Source organism: Temnothorax longispinosus, chromosome 5 (assembly GCF_030848805.1).
Source record: "Temnothorax longispinosus isolate EJ_2023e chromosome 5, Tlon_JGU_v1, whole genome shotgun sequence".
NCBI classification, from domain to species: Eukaryota; Metazoa; Arthropoda; class Insecta; order Hymenoptera; family Formicidae; genus Temnothorax; species Temnothorax longispinosus.
The window spans coordinates 13,359,193-13,372,184 of NC_092362.1; the positions used below are offsets into that span (position 1 = coordinate 13,359,193).

A 12,992-nucleotide genomic window follows, 5' to 3' on the forward strand; every position below is an offset into this window, starting at 1 on the left:
TAAACGTTAAAAAAAGGTAACACTCAAGATTGGCTGCCTGACGTACTTCCGTCCGATTTACCGCCTCCACTGTGCTACCGATACGTTCCCTCTTGTTTCTCTTAAAATAGGGCACACACTTTTCGTAGAACGTAACAGTAAGGTTCGACCAATCGCGTTGCTCGATTCGGCCATCTGTAACCATAGAAGTAAGAATTAAGCAACGCGATTGGTCGAAATCTTACTGTTACGTTCTACGAAAAGTGTGTGTGTCCTGCTTTACTCTTTGTTCACTTCACGATGCTAAAGCGGGGAGCACACACTTCTGCACAACGCATAATGCGTAAGCATAAGAAAATTGATTGGTCTATTTCCTTATGCACATGTGTATGGACCAATCAATTTTCTTATGCTTACGCATTATGCGTTGTGCAGAAGTGTGTGCTCCCCGCTTAAAGGCCTTCACACATAAAATCGCGTAAGAACGTAAAACGAAAGCGTAAGAAAATCGATCAATCCTAATCAAGTATTTTCCCCTACTGGAGTTACGGACAGCGCAATACTACGCGATTTTATGTGTGAAGGCCTTAAGCCTCTGCGCATAATAAAGCACATATTAGGAATAAGAATATATATTAAATGTTAGAAATAATAATATATATTAAATATATTTTAGAAATTGCAAATAATAGTTATTAGATATAGTTCCAAATGACCCCTGCTCCCGATCGACCTAAAATTTTACAAATAAAAGTTGTTTTTGATATGAGAAATAAAGTACGCGTGGTCCCAATTTCGGAAAATTAAAAAAAAATTTATGAGCACTTATCGACTAATAAAATTGATTCTACATAATTATGATATATACGACATATAAAAAATATAATATATATAGTATATTTATATCTATAAAGGAAGATGTCCTGACTGATTCATTCATTCACTCATCAACGCCTAGCCCAAACCCCTGAACCGAATTTTTACCAAAAGTATATGAAATAGAGGTAGAATTTTCCGGGGAGTGCCACTATGTGTATAGTTTTTTGTTACCAATCTTTTTGAAAGCCGGTACCAAAATTTTTTTAATTTTTCAAAAATTTATTGACCGAATTTTAAAGAATTGTATATGAAGTAGGGGTAGAATTTTACGGAAAGCGCTATGATGTGTATAGTTTTTGTTACCGATCTTTTTGGAAACCGGTTTTTTTAATTTTTCCAATTTTTCGGGAAATAATTGATTGAATCTCAAAGAATTATCCGGGGAGTGCTATAAAGTATATAATTTTTCGTTACCGATCTTTTTGGGAATCGGTATCAAAAGTTCTTTGAATTTTTCGGGAAATAATTGATCGAATTTTAAAGAATTGTATATAAAACAGAGAGAGAATTTCCCGGGAAGTGCTATAAACTGTATAGTTTTTTGTTACCAATTTTTTTGAGAACCAATATCTTTTTAAAAATTGGTTACAAAATTTTTCCAATTTTTTAGGAAATAATTGAGTGAATCTCAAATTGTATACGACAGAATTGAACTTAATATTTTTCAATTTATAGCATTTTAGAGAGAGAGAGAGAGAGAGAGAGAGAGAGAGAGAGAGAGAGAGAGAGAGAGAGAGAGAGAGAGAGAGAGAGAGAGAGACTATTTACGTGTCTTATTACATATGTCCTCCGGGGCGAAGCCCGAGTAACCAGCTAGTATAATATATATAGCACGCGTGTAAAGTTGTAAACCCATGTGGCAAGTGGCAACTCGTCTCGCGTTGAAAGTGTATGTGCGTGGAGGAAGTAGGTTTCGCCCCCCTGCGGGGGGCTTCACTACCGTTAAGCTAGACACAAGTGTGCCTTGTAAAGTCTTGTACACGTTACTAGAAATCGGTCCGAGTTTCGGTTTAAGCCAATGAAACTGCTGCTTTTCTGTCAAGTTGATTGGCTTAAACCGAAACTCGGACCGATTTCTAGTATCGTGTACACAAGGCTTAGGCTGAGTTTCCACTGAGCGCGTCACGCGTCGCGTCGTCACAAGTTAACCAATCAAAACATCCCATTTCATTACATTCTTGTGACGGGATCGAAATGGGATGTTTTGATTGGTTCAACTCGGACGACGCGACGCGTGACGCGCTCAGTGGAAACTCAGCCTTAAGGTATATGTACTACATGCGTGAACTTTCCACGCGTGGAAAGTTGTAAAACCATGTGACACCTTGTTTCGCATGAAAAGTGTATGCGTGGAAGCAGTAGGTTCCGCCGTTCCGCTCTCCTGCGGGGGCTCCACCTCCAAGAAAACTAACCTAACCCAACCCAATTATTGTGTGATGGATAAAAAAATAACCGACGTATATATATAGTTGGTAAAAATTTAAAAATTATTGAAAATTATCTTATCCAATCGTTTGGAAATTATTTGGAGATGTTTGGAAAAAACTTTTCAGAGTTTGGAAAACTATACAATAATCACAATTAATTAAAATCAATTAAGCGTATAATAGCAGAAAGTATCTAAAAAATATTTTTCTTTAATCCAATCGCTCCAGAATCATTTGGATAAAGTGTCGATGCAATTTTTATTATTTAGAAAACAACTCTATTCTAATAAAAATTAATTAAAGGTCAATATTTCGTTTTAATGTCTGCACTATAGTGCAATAAAATGCACATACTTTTCTATGTATGTTTTATTGGTAGACAGGCTGTGTTTCGATATTGACTGTAAGTACTGAAAATCTATAATGTTACATACGTCATCACTTTTTCAGTACTTTATAGTCTATACTAGACTACGTCGGGTTGGAGTCGGTTACTCCAGTGTTACTCCAATCCAATTTGGAGTAAAATTAATTAGCACAAAGATCCAGCTATGACCGATGACGGCTTTACTTATTTAATTTGTTGTTTTCATGTATCGGTCGATATTCTATATTGTTTTAAAAATAATTCTCTACACTACGGTACTGCTTCAGCGCTGTTCACACCAGTCTCCTCCTTGTGTCCCTGAAACAGTACCGTATATAGTGTAGATAATTATTTTTAAAACAGAATATAGAATATATCGACCGATACATGAAAACAACAAATTAAATAAGTAAAGCCGTTATCGGTCATAGCTGGATTTTCGTGCTAATTAATTTTACTCCAAAATGGATTAGAGTAACACTGGAGTAACCGACTCCAAGCCGACGTAGTCTAGTATAGACTATAAAGTACTGAAAAAGTGATGACGTATGTAACATTATAGATTTTCAGTACTTACAGTCAATATCGAAACACAGCCTGTCTACCAATAAAACATACAAAAGTATGTGCACTTTATTGCACTATATAGTGCAGAAATTAAAACAAAATATTAACCTTTAATTAATTTTTAGTAGAATAGAGTTGTTTTCTAAATAATGAAAATTATATCGACACTTTATCTAAATGATTCTGGAGCGATTGGATTAAAAAAAAAATATTTCTTAGACATTTTCTGCTAATTATACGCTTAACTGATTTTAATTAATTGTGATTATTGTATGGTTTTCCAAACTCTGAAAAGTTTTTTCCAAATATCTCCAAATAATTTCCAACCGATTGGATAAGATAATTTTCAATAATTTTTAATTTGTTTGCCAACTATACGTCGGTGAAAAAATATATGCGTGAATACAATAAATTCACATTTTTCCACCCACAACAAAATTAATGAAAGATTTATTACTTTTACCAAAAAGTCTTAGTTATTACCGGTAAAATTTGCTATAATTTATCACATTTATCACCGTATGTTGAAAATTATGCATAATAACCGGTAATTATGTAATAATTATCGAATTTATCATTTTTATAGTAACATATATATCATACAGAATCGATTTTAGTCGATAAATGCTATCATAAAAAAAATTTTTTTAATTTTTTGAAGGGGACCACGCGCACTTCATTTTTCACATCAAAAACAACTTATCTGTAATATTTTAGGTCGATCGGGAGCAGGGGTCATTCGCGGAACTACACCCTAATAATTAAACGTAAAACGCAATGGAAAAATAGTATATTGTGCACCAAGGGGCGAAAGTAAAGAACGTTTTCCTAACGCGAGCGTGAAATGGGCCGCTTTTCGCGCTTGTTTTGAATGAGCGAAACAATCAATTTCGCAATGATGACGTAAGCGTTGAAACATGGAGCCATTTCTCAACTAGTGGAGAAATGAAATTGTAAAACAAGCGCGAAAAGCGGCCTGTTCCACGCTCTTGTTAGGAAAAATAGTATGAACAACTCGTGGAAAGAGTGGTCGAGCCCAAATGAGTGTGATGGTCGCACTCGCTTCGCTCGTGCGACCAACTTCACACTCATTCAGAATCGACCACTTTTTCCACTAGTTGTACAATATACTATTTTCAGACGAGTGTGAAGTTTATCGCCCGAGCCGAAGCCGATGTTCCATTCATACAGTTTATACGCGCGTGTAGTTAAATAGAAAGAGAAAAAGAGAGTGATGTGGGGTCCAGAGACGAAGCCCTGGTGGGGCCCAGGAGTAAAGCCTCTGGTGTTGTCTAGGGGCAAAATCCCTGGTGGGGTCCAGGGGCGAAGCTCCTGGGGGGGGTGTGGGGGCAAAGCTCTCTACATAAAAAAAATAAAATTAAAATAAAATAAAAAAATATATAATAAATAATTTTAATTTTAAAATAACAAAATTTCCAAAAAATGTAAGAAATATAATTTTTAGAATATAATTAAAGAATATAATTTTTACAAAGAATAAGCATTAATTAGTGAATTTAATATTTACACTACAATTTTGGAATTGAAAAATTGGATTATTTCCTCTATTTTGTATTTTAGATAGTAAGTATATAACTATGGCAACGCGACTTACGCGACGCTATTCGCTCCGTGCGTTTCAGGTCGCGCCATCTACCGCTATCTCCATGCAAATAAAAGTGGAAACAACGAGATATGTTTCCAGGCAGTTTGCAAAAAATATATAAAAAACAACTTTAACGAGTGATTATTACCAAAGCTTCTTGTGCAATAGATGCAGTGTATTTTTTTACATTTTACTGTTAATAATTTCGTTAAGTAAAAATTGCTATACGCGCATAATAATTGTTACTATATAATTGGAGGTTAACTGCACAGCGGTATTTATGTCACTTTAATTACTGGAACTCCTATTTTTTATATCAGAAAACAATAAATAATTGTTGTGTGTCACTCCAGCAAGATCCAGAAGCTGTTTATCTTTTTTTACTGATGCATAGCTTAAACAAGTTGTATCGTTATCTTGCACACTTTCATAGTCAGGTCCAACTGCTCTATTTACAAAAGTCTGTTAAGTCGTACCACATTCCTTATTTCTGAATTTCCTTGGATTTAATATTATGGTTTGATGATTTACTGTTACTATATCTGTTTGTACTTCTGCGTCACACTTACAATTAAAACCATTAGTAATATATCTATTACACATAAATAATTTTTCTGGCTCGCTAGCATCAATAAAAATATTTGCTTCAGTCTCTTTATCCAGATACTTTGGACTCTCCGACTGTACTTCGACATTATCAAGTACTGAATCTTCATAACGCACATTCATATCACTGATCATATCATGTTCAATTACATTTCCTTTCACAGGTTTATCTTGATTTGTACTCATAGTTTGCAATTTTTGCTTAGTTATAAATCTGCGTTTCATGAATCGAGCATGTCTGAAAAAAAAACAAGAATAGTAAATATATTTTGCATATTTGCAACACAAATATTCATCTATCCCTTTAATTCGTACTTGTTTACTGCAGCAACTTCACGAATATTTCTTGTTCTCTCAGCACAGAATACTGAGGGAACATATCCAGGACTTGTTTCTTCATTCGATTTTATTTTGCCAATAAAATGATCAGAGCATATTACATCTGATTTCTTTGGTTGCCACTTATAAGAACTAAAATTACATTACATAATTAATAAATTAATGTAAATAAAGAATTATGTGCAGAAGCTTTGGAGCAGGCGCTATGAAGCCTATGTATAAAGAAGAAAAATAAGGTTATGTACTTACTTAATTTTCCTTACAGCTGCAATCCATTTCTTTCGCTGCTCTAATTTATAGTCGGCAGTAGGGAATTTGTAAAATTTACACATACTCTTCAGTTCATTATTTTTACAATTTCTGACGCAACAACTACGATGACCCATTTTTAATAATAATAAGCCTAGTTGAATAGGAAAATATGGGTGTTCCACCCTGAGTTCACTATTCTCTCACCGGAGTGCTTCCGAAGCTTGTAGCTATTAAGGTGGAAGCACATAAAATTGCAGGAGCCATGAGCAGAATGCAGAAGCCATAGAGCTGTTAGAGCTGTTAGAGCTCTTCAGATACCATAGCGCATGCGCATATGGCTTCTGCATTCTGCTCATGGCTCCTGCAATTTTATGTGCTTCCACCTTTAGAGTCCCTTTATAAAGGGACTCTAGTAGCTATCCCCACCAACCGACCGCATCGAGCGAATATGCGCATGCGCATTGCGGGCGATTGAGATCCACTACCTTTCTCTCTCGCACAATGTACGTTGCTCTTTCGCACGATGCTCAATTCTCCTTCCATTTATGGGAGCTTTCCAGCAAACGACACAAGTCGACACAAACGTCGTTTTATCTTGTTTTTTTAGCAATGAATAACAAAAGACAAAACGAAACTTGTGTCGACTTGTGTCACTTGTTGGAAAGCTTCCTATATATATGTTCTAAGATTTGCCCGTTACTTTACTTTCCACCCGCTAAACAGGGAGGAAAGTGACCACTTTCGTCCCTGTTTAGCGGGAGGAAAGTAACAACTTGACTACTTTCGTCCTTGTTTAGCGGGCGGAAAGTAACAACTTTCCTCCCTGGCGTAAAATTGGCCACTTTCGTCCCTCTCTACAGGCATGGAAAGTCGAACTTTCCGTGGAGGTGTTGTGAAAAATAAAATATAAGATATAAATATAAGAGTATTCCTACATTTCTGTATCTGAGATATTTAGTATTTATTAAGCCTTATGACCACGATGCTAGAACTGTGTCCGAGTTTCGGTTTAAGCCAATGAAACTGCTACTTTTCTGTAAAAGCTGCAAGTTGATTAGCTTAAACCAAAACTCGGACGCAGTTCTAGCATCGTGGACACAAGGCTTTACAAAAATATTCTTATATTTATATATATCCTAAAGCCTTATTGTGTCCACGATGCTAGAACTGTGTCCGAGTTTCGGTTTAAGCCAATGAAACTGCTACTTTTCTGTAAGAGCTGCAAGTTGATTGGCTTAAACCAAAACTCGGACGCAGTTCTAGCATCGTGGACACAAGGCTTAAGGTGATCCTAACCGGTTTTTTTCAGTTTTTTTCTTAGCACTAATCTTTTAATTGGCTTTATAGAAATGCAAAATTCTTGTCTAGAATTAAAGTACGCATCAAAATCTAGGTCATGGTGGTCGAATTTATATGTGGTGGTCGTCACGTATAACAAAAAATATTAATTTTTTTTCGTTTTCAATATAAATTCGACCACCATGACCTAGATTTTGATGCGCACTTTAATTCTAGACAAGAATTTTGCATTTCTATAAAGCCAATTAAAAGATTAGTACTAAGAAAAAAACTGAAAAAAACCGGCTAGGATCACGGTTTTAGGATCATTTTAATGGCCGTGTCCAGCCGAACCTCCGCTAGCTAATAGCGTTTTCGATTTGCGACTCAAACCGACTCGGATCGCATCTAGAGTCCTATATTAGTAGAGAGACGCAAACTTGTTCCTCCTTCTAATTGGTCGATTATAGACCAATAGACAGCAGGGCGTACGATCACAAGATGGCGGCGGCGGCAGAGTGGGAATGCCCGCATTATACAACTGACAGTGTTGACTAAAGTTTATAAATGCATATATATTATTATTTCTTGTGATCAAGGTAAGTAGAAATATCTTTTCTGTGTTGTTAAATAACTGCAGAGGACTTTACTGACATTGTGGGTTGCTTATTTGTGTCCTGCACCATATATGCAGCATAATCTTTTCATCCGTGTCGGATTCTTATTATAATTTGTTTATTATATCTATTTCAGATAAGGCACTGTTCAGTTAGTGGCTGTAATGTTAAGAAACAGCAAGGCCTTATATTGTTTAAATTTTCAAAAGAACCAAAAAGGCGTGCAAAATGGATTTTATTAATGAATTCCGTCCAAATTGGCAACCTTATACAAATAGCACAGTTTGCGAAGTATGGATCACTATGTGTTTCTACTGCTGTTAATAAATTTTCTGCTAATAAATTAATCGTACCCTTTTTTTAATGTTTAGATGCATTTTGGCTATATGCAGAGTATATTATTTGTATTATGCTCTCTGGCAGGGTATTTTTATTTTATTTTTATTTTTACATATTTTAAGACTGATAAACCACTAATGTAAATTTACATAAAATAAAGAATATATTGTGAAAATAATAATTTATTTCAAAATTAGAACAATTATACAATTTTATATATGTATATAGTGATTTGCATTAATATATTCGGACATTTAACAAAAAATATATTTTTGTATAAATTACATCTACATATGAATTAAATTATAACTTTAATAGTTCAATATTTTGTAGGGTATCATTTTGTGCTTCAACTTACTAAAAGAACAACATTTCTTACATAAATATATGTTATTATTAATTAATTTTTTTCAAGTATTATGATGTCCGAATATTAATGCGAGGCACTGTATTATTACATTATAAATTATAAATATACAATTAGTCCGTTTATAATTATGTTATAGACAGAACGAGCCCAAAACACTAAGACTCTTTACAAACTTCTTTATAGCTCAAAACCTTTAGCAAGCGCTTGCCAACGTATAGCTCCTGCTTCATTAGGTGTATCTCACAAACCATTTTTTCAAAAGTAGCAAAGTCACTGTTATACTCCTCTTGAAGATTTTTTAATTTTTCTTCCATTATTCTGGTCTGGAATTTGAGATACTGTATTTCATCCGCCTTAGACGATGGAGCAAAGATGAGATTTAAATTGGAGCTCTGCAGAAAGATCAAGGTTAAGTAACAGTACTAGGGTCGACGGATATTTGTAATTTATTTGAGATAAAAAAACTGAATTTACCTCACACATATTCAGAAATGGACCAGCAGGTTCGCCGATATGACAGTGAAACAACTTGCTCTTTCTCCCTGCACAAAAGAAAATTATTGAAAAGAGTAAAACTTGGTAGGAGCCTAACCTCAAACGAGCAACAAGTCTCTCAATATTCAAAAATGTCACGTTCGATGCATTTCATTATTTCACTTCTTACATAAAAATTGATGTAATGTCGATACAGGTATTGAACTGCAACTAAGAATAAATACTTCCTTTAGTAAACAGCACTGATTGCGCTGGCTATAAAAGTAGAAACACCATGGGCTAGATAGTGACGGCAGCAAGGTGGGGGTACGATCACAAGATGGCGACGGCAGCAAAGTGGGGGTAAAGTTTGCGTCTCTCTACTAAAGGCCTTCACACATAAAATGCCGTAAGGACGTAAAACGTAAGCGTAAGAAAATCGATCAATCCCAATCAAGTATTTTCCCCTACTGGGGTTACGGTCAGCACAATACTTGATTGGGATTGGTCGATTTTCTTACGCTTACGTTTTACGTCCTTATGCGATTTTATGTGTGAAGGCCTTAATATAGGACTCTAATCGCATCATGTATACAGGACTCTAGCATCATTGACGTGGAATACATAGAGTTCCTATAATAAGAGTTAAGCCAATGTGGTGACGATTTTTGATTGGTCCCGTCATATGTTTCAGCCAAGTTAGTAAGAGTGAGACAAGCTGTAAGTGAGAGTGAGACCAAGCTATCATGGTCGCCATTATGTTTCAGCCAAGAAGTTAGTGGGAGTGAGACAAAGCTATCATTTGGCTGTATGTACATGGCGGCAGTTTGTCCTAACTCTTATTATAGGAACTCTCTAGGAATACATACATATCAATGTATGTATTCCACGTCCATTGATGCGACCCGAGTCGGGTCGAGTAGTAAATCGAAAACGCCATTAGCTAGCGGAGGTTCGGCAAAACGCAGTCAATGGCTGCATCCAGAAGCACGATCGCTCATTGAGCGCTCACAGGTAGCCGCTCAGTGAGCATTTTTGATGTACTGGATATATGCTCACAACAGTTTATTATACGCATTTATATGACTTCCCTAAGAGCACAGTTGACGGAAAGTCGACGGTAAGTCGACTTTTATAAGTCGACTTCTAGTCGGCTTCTAAAAATGGCAGAAAGTCGACTAAAAGTCGACTTCTAAATAGGCGACTTCTAAAAATGGCGGAAAGTCGACTAAAAGTCGATTTCTAAATAGTCGACTTCTAAAAATGGCGGAAAGTCGACTTTTAGTCGACTTCTAAATAGTCGACTTATAAAAGTCAACGGAAAGTTGACTTTTATAAGTCGACTTCTAGTCGACTTCTAAAAATGGCGAAAAGTCGACTAAAAGTCGACTTCTAAATAGTCGACTTATAAAAGTCAACGGAAAGTTGACTTTTATAAGTCGACTTCTAGTCGACTTCTAAAAATGGCGGAATGTCGACTAAAAATCGACTTTTAAATAGTCGACTTATAAAAATCAATTTTCCGTCGACTTTTATAAGTCGACTTCTAGTCGACTTCTAAAAATGGCGGAAAGTCGACTAAAAGTCGACTTCTAAATAGTCGACTATAAAAAGACGGAAAGCAGTCAAGCGGCGCGTCATCAATATGGCGGCGAATCTCGAGGAGGCTGGAGGAGAAAATTAATGTTTACGCGAGTGCAAGGAATACATGCCGCGAGACAGGACACGATAAGACGTCGAAAAGCGCCGCGCTATCAACCACCGCAACGAAACGTCGTCGTCGTCGTCATCATTGTCTTCCCGTTGACTTCCTCGATTAGATCAGAATACTGGAATTTGACTGTATGTATGTTGCAATATGTTTGAGACGGTTGTCTACATTGTCTACAACAAGAATTGTTACAGAATGCCGTTACCAACCGACATGGAAGCGAAATTGCTGCGCCAGATAGTTCTTGCAGGTATGGCGGATCTAAAAGAGGATCAGCAGGATAAGGCCAAGTGGAAATATGCTTTAGAGGTTAGGTATGGTGTGTTATTAATTATCATCGATAATTAAGACCTATTGAATGCGACCTCTCTATTCTGAACCATCTTTCAGAACACCATCAGAAATGGAGGAACCTGGTTCATGCATTCTTCGTGCGTTCTACGGAAAATCAGTCCGGAATAGGTGGTTTATAAAGAGGTGTACGAAACGAATAAGATATATATGCGAGGTGTCACGGCGATAGAACCCGAATGATTGCCGAAATTCGCTTCCACGCTATGCCATCTTAGTGAATCATTGGTTGATCCACCGCCAAGGTATTTTTATCACAATTGTTGCTTTATAATGCTTTCCCTATTTATTTATAAAGATATTAATCTTCATTATGATCGAATATTATTCTCATTTATAGATATAATCAAGGAACCGGGAAGATCATTTGCCGCGTGTCTGGTACATTTGGAAAGGCCGGATGGGGACTACCATCGATATAGAGCATCTGTGGACGGTGTAAAGTGGTTCGCGTATTTCTTTCTTGGAGGGTCAAGTGTACCCTAAGCTGAAACGATTTGTTCCGTCGTTGCTGACGACACCTGGGAGCATCACCAAGTCATGGGCCAAGTAAATCGTTATTCTATCTTCTTTCGATTTCACGTTGATTCATCGAATAGATTACATCAATTCAAATACGATTTTTTCAGGTTGATACCACGCACTCAAGCAATAGTACAAACGTTGCAGTCGCAGGGAGTCGTGTCCATATACAAACTGCTAGAAATCTGGGGTTTGGATGAAAAATGTGAGATTTTAATTTATAAAATAATATTTAGATATTATCATCGAGTAGACTTCTATACAATACTAGACCGCTGACAGGCATCTCGGCCGTGATGCTTGCCGCCATGTTGATTTTAGTCAAGATATGCTATACTACAGATTCTATACAAGTAGTTTTATACAAGATTTCTATACAATAGTCTGGCATATACAGAATGTCCAAAAGAAAGGGTTTAATACTACAGGAGTAGTGGTTCGATTTCGGCATTCAAGTAGCTACACGTTGAAGGCATGACTTACAAACTTATTGATAACATGTACCAATATTTAACACAAAAACATTCGCCTGCTTCGTTATGTACTGTAATAACGAATGCAGATAAACGCACATCATGAGCAACTGAACACCCGATAGTGACTTATTGTTAATTCAATATGGCCTCACCAATTCAATATTCACTAACACTTGCACCTCGCACTCGTATCAGCTTTTCGGCAGTGCGTCCATAGATGTTAATGGTCTAGTATAAAAGTCTGTGGATATTATATATTTATAATTTTAGTTCTGTTGTCAGCTTACAAGAAGTGGCTGCCGGAATCCGCGCACGCAGAAGTGGCACAGATATGACGGCACACAGTGGCCGCCTTTGTAATTAAGAATAAAACATTAGGATTGTAATTATACAGTTTTTTAGATAATTAAATTATTTTATATATGAAAAAAAATCGAAATGCATCAGTTTTAGCCTTCCAGCAAAGGGTCGATTGTGTATCTTGAAATAATGAGGTAAAAATTACAAAAGTGAAAAAATTCATTAGCGTATCTACGATTTTATTTATCAGAATCTAATAAAATCTGTTAACTTTTGTCATTTTCACCTCATTTCAAGATACACAACCGACCTCCAGACGTACGCGGCGGCGGTTTATTTTATCGACTTTAAAAGTTGGCGGGAAGTCGACTTTCCGTCATGACGGGAAGTCGACTTGAAGTCGACTTCTACCGAAACTGACTTGGCAGAGAAGTCGACTTTTTTAAGGACGAAAGTCGACTTGAAGTCGACTTGAAGTCGGCGAATGTCTCAAAAAACGCCGACTAAAAGTCGACTTTCCGTCATGACAAAA

The 12,992-nt window shown here is 36.3% G+C and overlaps 4 long non-coding RNA genes across 7 annotated transcripts; 2 read left to right on the top strand and 2 right to left on the bottom strand.

Moving 5' to 3' along the window:
* Positions 1–4,665: 4,665 nt before the first annotated feature.
* Positions 4,666–6,389, bottom strand: LOC139813218 (uncharacterized). Its single transcript, XR_011732082.1, has 3 exons — positions 6,020–6,389; positions 5,747–5,902; positions 4,666–5,669 (listed from the first exon to the last, which is right to left on the bottom strand). It is a non-coding gene; the product is annotated as an uncharacterized lncRNA (long non-coding RNA).
* A 934-nt stretch (positions 6,390–7,323) lies between these two features.
* Positions 7,324–8,559, top strand: LOC139813843 (uncharacterized). Its single transcript, XR_011732266.1, has 2 exons — positions 7,324–7,899; positions 8,054–8,559. It is a non-coding gene; the product is annotated as an uncharacterized lncRNA (long non-coding RNA).
* Positions 8,423–9,449, bottom strand: LOC139813841 (uncharacterized). The gene is made up of 3 exons (XR_011732261.1): positions 9,291–9,449; positions 9,101–9,168; positions 8,423–9,018 (listed from the first exon to the last, which is right to left on the bottom strand). It is a non-coding gene; the product is annotated as an uncharacterized lncRNA (long non-coding RNA).
* A 1,204-nt stretch (positions 9,450–10,653) lies between these two features.
* Positions 10,654–12,593, top strand: LOC139813842 (uncharacterized). Of its 4 annotated transcripts, XR_011732265.1 has the most exons (6): positions 10,654–10,942; positions 11,006–11,125; positions 11,202–11,407; positions 11,503–11,711; positions 11,792–11,889; positions 12,431–12,593. It is a non-coding gene; the product is annotated as an uncharacterized lncRNA (long non-coding RNA). The 4 variants fall into 4 exon arrangements; XR_011732263.1 differs by having other exon boundaries at positions 10,655–10,942; positions 11,006–11,130; positions 11,792–12,593; XR_011732264.1 differs by having other exon boundaries at positions 10,656–10,942; positions 11,006–11,120; positions 11,792–12,593.
* The last annotated feature ends 399 nt before the right edge of the window (positions 12,594–12,992 follow it).